The sequence below is a fragment of the Electrophorus electricus genome, chromosome 10 (genome assembly GCF_041902795.1).
Source record: "Electrophorus electricus isolate QZ-2024a chromosome 10, ASM4190279v1, whole genome shotgun sequence".
NCBI classification, from domain to species: Eukaryota; Metazoa; Chordata; class Actinopteri; order Gymnotiformes; family Gymnotidae; genus Electrophorus; species Electrophorus electricus.
Genome location: NC_137506.1, coordinates 2,252,501 through 2,259,933, shown reverse-complemented (window position 1 = coordinate 2,259,933; position 7,433 = coordinate 2,252,501).

The window sequence follows — 7,433 nt, the reverse complement described above, 5'->3', positions numbered from 1 at the left end:
GAAGTAGTGGCCTTTCCTTTCTGTGTCTGTAGTGTCCCAAGAGTCTCTGCGCTCAGCCCACCGAGCAGTTCCCTCTGGCGAGACCGATATCACATGACCATGGCCAACCCCTCCGCTACACCCTGCATCCCCCACCCCAGCTCTGAGTGCAGATTTATTGTAATGGGCAGATTCTGTTACAGGTAAGGATCATCCTTCTCTTGGCCAGGCTGCTTCCCACAGGACGCGACCTTTGATCACGTGACCTTTGACTTTCCAGGTTAAGCCACGCTGTGCTAATATGATTTTAATGTGACAACTGTCATCCTAACTAAGCCAGTGGGTAAACGGTGTGTATGGCTGCCTGTTTTTTTGTTTTGTTTTTTTTTGTGTGTGTGTGTGTGTGTGTGTGTGTGTGTGCACTCACACTTTTCACTATCAGGGAAGTGTGAAATCATGGTGCCCTGCCCCTAGTTCACTCTACCCCTACACCTGCCCCCAGTTCTGTGATACAGACATATTAAAGTCATATGTATGATACAAACATGTTAACTGTGACACATATCAAAGTCAAATGTATGATATAAGCATGTTAACTGTGATACAGACACATCAAAGCCATGTATGATATAAATATGACAGACAGCTTTGGCAATACAAGTGTGTCATAACCACACTGACTGAAACACCATTGAATCTAATTTAATTTTGAGAGAGATATAAAACATCAATGTTGTTTTTTCCTTCTTCTTACTAACTTTACTTTTGTACCAATTTGGCAAAATTATATAATCACAGTCATGCCAATAAAATATTATAAATGAAAAAAATGAGCGAGGGATGGAGGGAGAGAGGGAGAGTCTGGGAAGAGTAGGCAAAAGGCCAGATGAACCTGTCACGAGAGATAAAACAGAGGCATGCTTTAGATTTTCAGGCCCTACATCAACAACCGCACTTAACCAGACACAATTTATCAATTAAGCTAATCAGTGTGCTTTTGATTTGAACGCTTTTAAAGTCAAGCACTAAAGCGGTGAATCAGCACTTCCCCATTCAGAGAAATTAAACCTTTCTGTTTTATGGCATGTGTTGAAAATGAAAGATGCTTTTAGTAAACACAATGAACAAATAAGCAACAACAAGCCCCGGTGTTTGAGCAACACAAGCCCTGGTGTTTGACCAACATGAGCCCCGGTGTTTGAGCAACACATGCTCCAGAGTTTGAGCAACATGAGCCCCAGTGTTTGAAGAACACAAGCTCCAGTGTTTGAACAACACAAGCTCTGGTGTTTGTATAACACCAGGCCCCAGTGTTTGAACAACATGAGCTCCAGTGTTTCAGCAACACGATCTCCAGTGTTTGAGCAACACGAGCCCCAGTGTTTGGCATCTGAAAGGAGGGTGAAGTTGAGGTGTTTGCAGGGCAAGGCTGATGTGTTTCTGCCTTTAGATCAAGTCCTGCGCATGCTCTCTCTGTGCTCGGAACTGCTCAGTATTGGAAAAAGATGTTATGCTTCATATACAGGGCCTTGAAAAAGTATTCATACCCCTTGAACTTTTCCACATTTTTCATGTTACACCTACAAACTTCAATGTATTATATTGGGATTTTATGTGATAAACGAACAAAGTAGCAAGTAATTGTGAAGTGAAAAGAAAATGATACATGGTTTTACAATTTTTAATAAATAAAAAAAGTGTGGCGTGCATTTGTATTCAGCCCTCCTGTACTCTGATACCCCTAAATAACATCCAGTGTGACCAATTCCCTTCAAAGGTCACCAAATTAGCAAATAGAGTCCACCTGTGTGTAATTTATTCTCAGTATAACTATTGCTCTTTTGTGACGACCTCGGAGGTTTGTTAGAGAACATTAGTGATCAAACAGCATCATGAAAACCAAGGAACACACCAGACAGGTGAAGGATAAAGCTGTGGAGAAATGTAAAGCAGGGTTAGGCTATAAAAAAAATATCCCAAGCTACGAACATCTCACGAAGGACTGTTCAATCCATCATCCGAAAATTGAAGGAGTATGGCACAACTACAGATCTACTAAGACATGGCCGTCCACCTAAACTGAAAGCCCAGGCAAGGAGAGCACTACTTAGAGAAGCAGCCAAGAGGCCCATGGTCACTCTGGAGGAGCTACAGAGATCCACAGCTCAGGTGGGACAATCTGTCCACAGGACAACTATTAGCCGTGTACTCCACAAATCTGGCCTTTATAGAAGAGTACCAAGAAGAAAGCCATTTTTAAAAGCAAGCCATAAGAAGTCTTGTTTGCAGTTTGCCACAAGCCATGTAGGGGACACAACAAACATGTGGAAGAAGGTGCTCTGGTCAGATGAAACCAAAGTTGAACTTTTTGGCCTAAATGCAAAACTCTATGTCTGGTAGAACACTGAAGATCACCCTGAACACACCATCCTCACCTTTAAACATGGTGGTGGCAGCATCATGCTGTAGGGATGCTTTTCTTCAGCAGGGACAGAAGCTGGTCAGAGTTGATGGATGGAGATAAATACAGGGCAATCCTGGAGGAAAACCTGTTAGAGGCTGCAAAAGACTTGAGACTGGGGCGGAGGTTCACCTTCGAGCAGGACAACGACCTTAAACACAGAGCCAGAGATACAGTGGAATGGTTTAGATCAAAGCACTGTCATGTGTTAGAATGGCCCAGTCAAACTCCAGACCTAAATCCCATTGAGAATCTGTGGCAAGACTTGAAAATTGCTGTTCACAGACACTCTCCATCCAATCTGACTGAGCTTGAGCCATTTTGAAAAGAAGAATGTGCAAAACTTTCAGCCTGTAGATGTGCAAAGCTGGTAGAGACGTACCCCAAAAGACTTGCAGCTGTAACTGCAGTAAAAGGTGGTCCCACAAATGCACGCTACACTTTCCAGATTTTTATTTATTAAAACATTTTAAAACCATGTATCATTTTCTTTTCACTTCACAATTACTTGCTACTTTGTGTTGGTTTATCACATAAAATCCCAATAAAATGCATTTAAGTTTGTAAGTGTAACATGAAGAAATGTGGAAAAGTTCAAGGGGTATGAATACTTTTTCAAGGCCCTGTAACTAACTTATAGTTTGGACGTCCATAATTATATGATTTCTACACAATATAAAGGCATTGAAGTCAGTATATGTATACACACACACACACACACACACACCCCACACTTGTTTAGACCATTAAGTAGGCCTCAGGTCTCTGTTTAAGTACTAATTACCCAGTAATGTAACAGCACTTCTTCTGAAGAGCTGGTTATTCTCACCAAATCTTCTTAAAAGCTTCCCCAGGGCTGAGTGGGATCAAAGAGAGGGGCTGGGAGGGGCTCAGATTACTCCCCTTCCCCGGTATGATGCATCATCGGTGGGACGGACAGGCACCAGTCTCCTCTCCTCCTTCATGGAGCTCCAGGCCAGCGCACACAGACGCTCTGAGGTTGCTGTTAGCCCCAAGAAGACATGAAACATGAAATAAGATAACCAACTAATGGTTACAAATGTGTTCTGTGTAAGAGAGAGCGAGAATGACCCCCCACACACACACACACACACACACACACACACACACACACACACAAGGGGGAAACCGTGAAGCATTTCACCCACAAAAATTGTAAACCCACTCATTATCAAGTCCCAGCTGAGAACACACACTGTTGTTTTGTACACAGCGTTCCCTAAATCCCTCTCCCGGGGATTCTTTTATTCCATATCATAATAATAATAATAATAATAATAATAATAATAATAATAATAATAACCTTACCTAAACCCAACCTAACTTATATAGCATCTAAAATACAAGCAAAATGTCAAAGTACTTTAGAGTATGTGCCAAAAAATTAAAAATAAAACATTAAAGGACCCCTTAATAAAAAATAAGAAAGTAACCTTATATAATTGTATACATTTAATTTTTTTTAAAGAAAACAGAAAAAAGTAATTAAATAATGAACAGAAGTTCCTTAAACAGTTTCCTCTAGACAGATGGTCTGTAACAATCTTACTGGGTGAGGCATTGCTGACACCAAACCTGAGGCAGATGTAGTGAGCAATTAGGAAGCTGTGATTGTTAAAACGCCCTGTTACAGCATCCTACGTGGAGAAGGCCCAGGACGTCATCTGCAGGTTTACGAGCCCGGCATGCACAGATATACATGTCACTGTGAGTTTTGTTAAACCTGCATATGGGTTGAACAGGCAGGCATCCAGTCCAGAACCCCTCTTCTTTTTAAGAAATCCCTTCCCAACTAGCTGAGGACTAATTAGCTGACAAATGAGATGACCCTGTTGCTGTCGTGTCCCCGATGTTGAGGTGGATGTATATGTGGAAGCTGACTAAATCACCAATGCATTTATGGAGCTGCTTCAAGACCATCGTGAACTTGGAGGCAGGGGGTGTTCTCTTGCATTTTTGTAAGATGCACTGGAACATGGACTTCCTCTGACAGGCAGCTATGTTCTGTTGCCCTGTAGTAGCCTCATGTCCATAGGTGTGTAGCTAGGAGCTCAGTGTGTATATCTGCCCTGTAGTAGCCTCATGTCCATAGGTGTGTAGCTAGGAGCTCAGTGTGTATATCTGCCCTGTAGTAGCCTCATGTCCACAGGTGTGTAGCTAGGAGCTCAGTGTGTATATCTGCCCTGTAGTAGCCTCATGTCCATAGGTGTGTAGCTAGGAGCTCAGTGTGTATATCTGCCCTGTAGTAGCCTCATGTCCATAGGTGTGTAGCTAGGAGCTCAGTGTGTATATCTGCCCTGTAGTAGCCTCATGTCCACAGGTGTGTAGCTAGGAGCTCAGTGTGTATATCTGCCCTGTAGTAGCCTCATGTCCATAGGTGTGTAGCTAGGAGCTCAGTGTGTATATCTGCCCTGTAGTAGCCTCATGTCCATAGGTGTGTAGCTAGGAGCTCAGTGTGTATATCTGCCCTGTAGTAGCCTCATGTCCATAGGTGTGTAGCTAGGAGCTCATTGTGTATATCTGCCCTGTAGTAGTCTCATGTCCATAGGTGTGTAGCTAGGAGCTCAGTGTGTATATCTGCCCTGTAGTAGCCTCATGTCCATAGGTGTGTAGCTAGGAGCTCAGTGTGTATATCTGCCCTGTAGTAGCCTCATGTCCATAGGTGTGTAGCTAGGAGCTCAGTGTGTATATCTGCCCTGTAATAGCCTCATGTCCACAGGTGTGTAGCTAGGAGCTCAGTGTGTATATCTGCCCTGTAGTAGCCTCACACAGGTGTGTGCCATGCCAACACAGCCCAGCCCATCACACCACCAGCTGCCTGGCGTTTAAAGGATGGGGCAGGTGTGCGTGCCATCTTTTACACTGATGTTTCTCAAGCTTTTGAGTCCTGGTGTTGTAGAACATTTTGCACTCTCATGGTTTAGATGTGTGTTGTCAGCTGTCCCCGGAGGACCAATTTAGGGTACAGAATTGCTAAATTGTGCAAACAAGCTATAAATGTTTTGTGTTTTCTGTGGTGTGGCTGATATTATAAAAAGCCCTTCAGGGTAACAGGACCACCTTACTGTCATGAGACTCAAATAAGGACTTTCTTAACATGCTTAAATGTCTCTAGATGTTCGTCTGATCAAATGTTAAATATTAATTGCAGGGGAGAAGTGAGTGAGTACAACCACTTAACCGAGTGGAAGTCTGTTTTGTAGTTGCTTTTCAGGTATCGTATCACAAGTCTGTTAGATGAAGGAAACAGTGGATGTGAGAAGACTGTTTATGTTACACACGTTGGTGCGTCTGCATGTATGTGTGCACTGAAGAACTGTCCAGTGTGGTGTGGCATGAGCGAGAGAAGGAGGTGGTGTGAGTGTGTGTGTGTGTGTGTGTGTGTGTGTGTGTGTGTGTGTGTGTGTGTGTGTGTATGTGTGTGTATATGTGTGTATGTGTGTGTCTGTGTGTGTGTGAGTGTGTGTGTGTGAGTGTGTGACTGGACACTATAAAAGAGTGGAGTTGAGGGTCATTGTGGTAGGTTGGTGTTAACATAAGACCCTTCTGTGGTCTAACTAAATAAACATGACCACTCACTGGAGACCACACACACACGTGCGCACACACACACTCACACACACTAACACCACGTCTCTGTCCTCTACCCTCTCCCACTAACACCACGTCTCTGTTCTCCACCCTCTCCCACTAACACCACGTCTCTGTCCTCTACCCTCTCCCACTAACACCACGTCTCTGTTCTCCACCCTCTCCCACTAACACCACGTCTCTGTTCTCCACCCTCTCACACTAACACCACGTCTCTGTCCTCTACCCTCTCACACTAACACCACGTCTCTGTTCTCCACCCTCTCACACTAACACCACGTCTCTGTCCTCTACCCTGCTCTTTACACTAACTTCATTTTCCAATTTGCAGCAAATGAACCCTCGCTCTTCCTTGGCTCCCCAGACACTAAGCATTATGGGTAATTATCCCTAAAAGGGGGGATGCCATGTTGGATTAAGATGAACCCACGTCAGATCTATATGAGTCCGCCTCATTACAACTAATTATGAACCAATTAGAAACATAATTTAACTAAACGAGCAAATAACATCCTGGATATTGAGGGAGGCTGACTGCACTTTTGTAGCCCTCCGCAAAAACCATTACAAAAATTGTAGCTCTTAAATAGAATAATGACCCACCTCATCTCCCCTTTCTCTCCAAAAGCAGAAAGAAGAAGACAAGGAACGATGGGATAGAAATGGAGGAAGTGTGAGAGAGAAAGAGAAAGAGGGAGAGAGAGAGAGAGTGTGTGTGTGAGAGAGGGGAAGAGAGAGAGAGAGTGAGAGAGTTGGGGGAAGGAGTGGGAAAATGAGTTTATTGACAGAATGGTGATCTTACTGATGGGTTATTGTTTTATTTGTTTTTTAATTCTTAAAATGCTGTTTCTGGTCTAAAATGCACTAATTTCCTAAACCATACATACATGTGGATCTTTATGTATTAAAAGCAAAATTAAATGCTGCCTTCAAAAGCATTAAACTTCTTGTCAAAATGAAATGTACAGATTAAAATACCAGACATGCTGATCATGTGAAAAAATGGACTTAAAATGGATTACTGTAAGAAATGGTTAATGGCATTTAAAAATAGCTGCATCCCTGTATTATATAACACATGATACAACACAGCCAGCCGTGGAACAGGGGCTTCGGTTACTCATCCTGTCTTCTCTTCTAAAGGCTTCTGGTATTGAGGTCACTGCAAAATAACACAAGTCAGGTGCACAGTGACGTCCCCTCCACACAAGCCATGACGGACATGTTTGAATAGTGAGGCAAGACTTTTATTTTGGAGTTTTTACCTGAGATTCTCCCAGTCTGTCTCCAGTTCCTCTTGTAGGAGAGGGAGTCAGAGTGAGGGATGGGGAGGTGTGATATCAGGCGGGGGGTTGGGACCTCACTCCTGGTGTAGGACGTA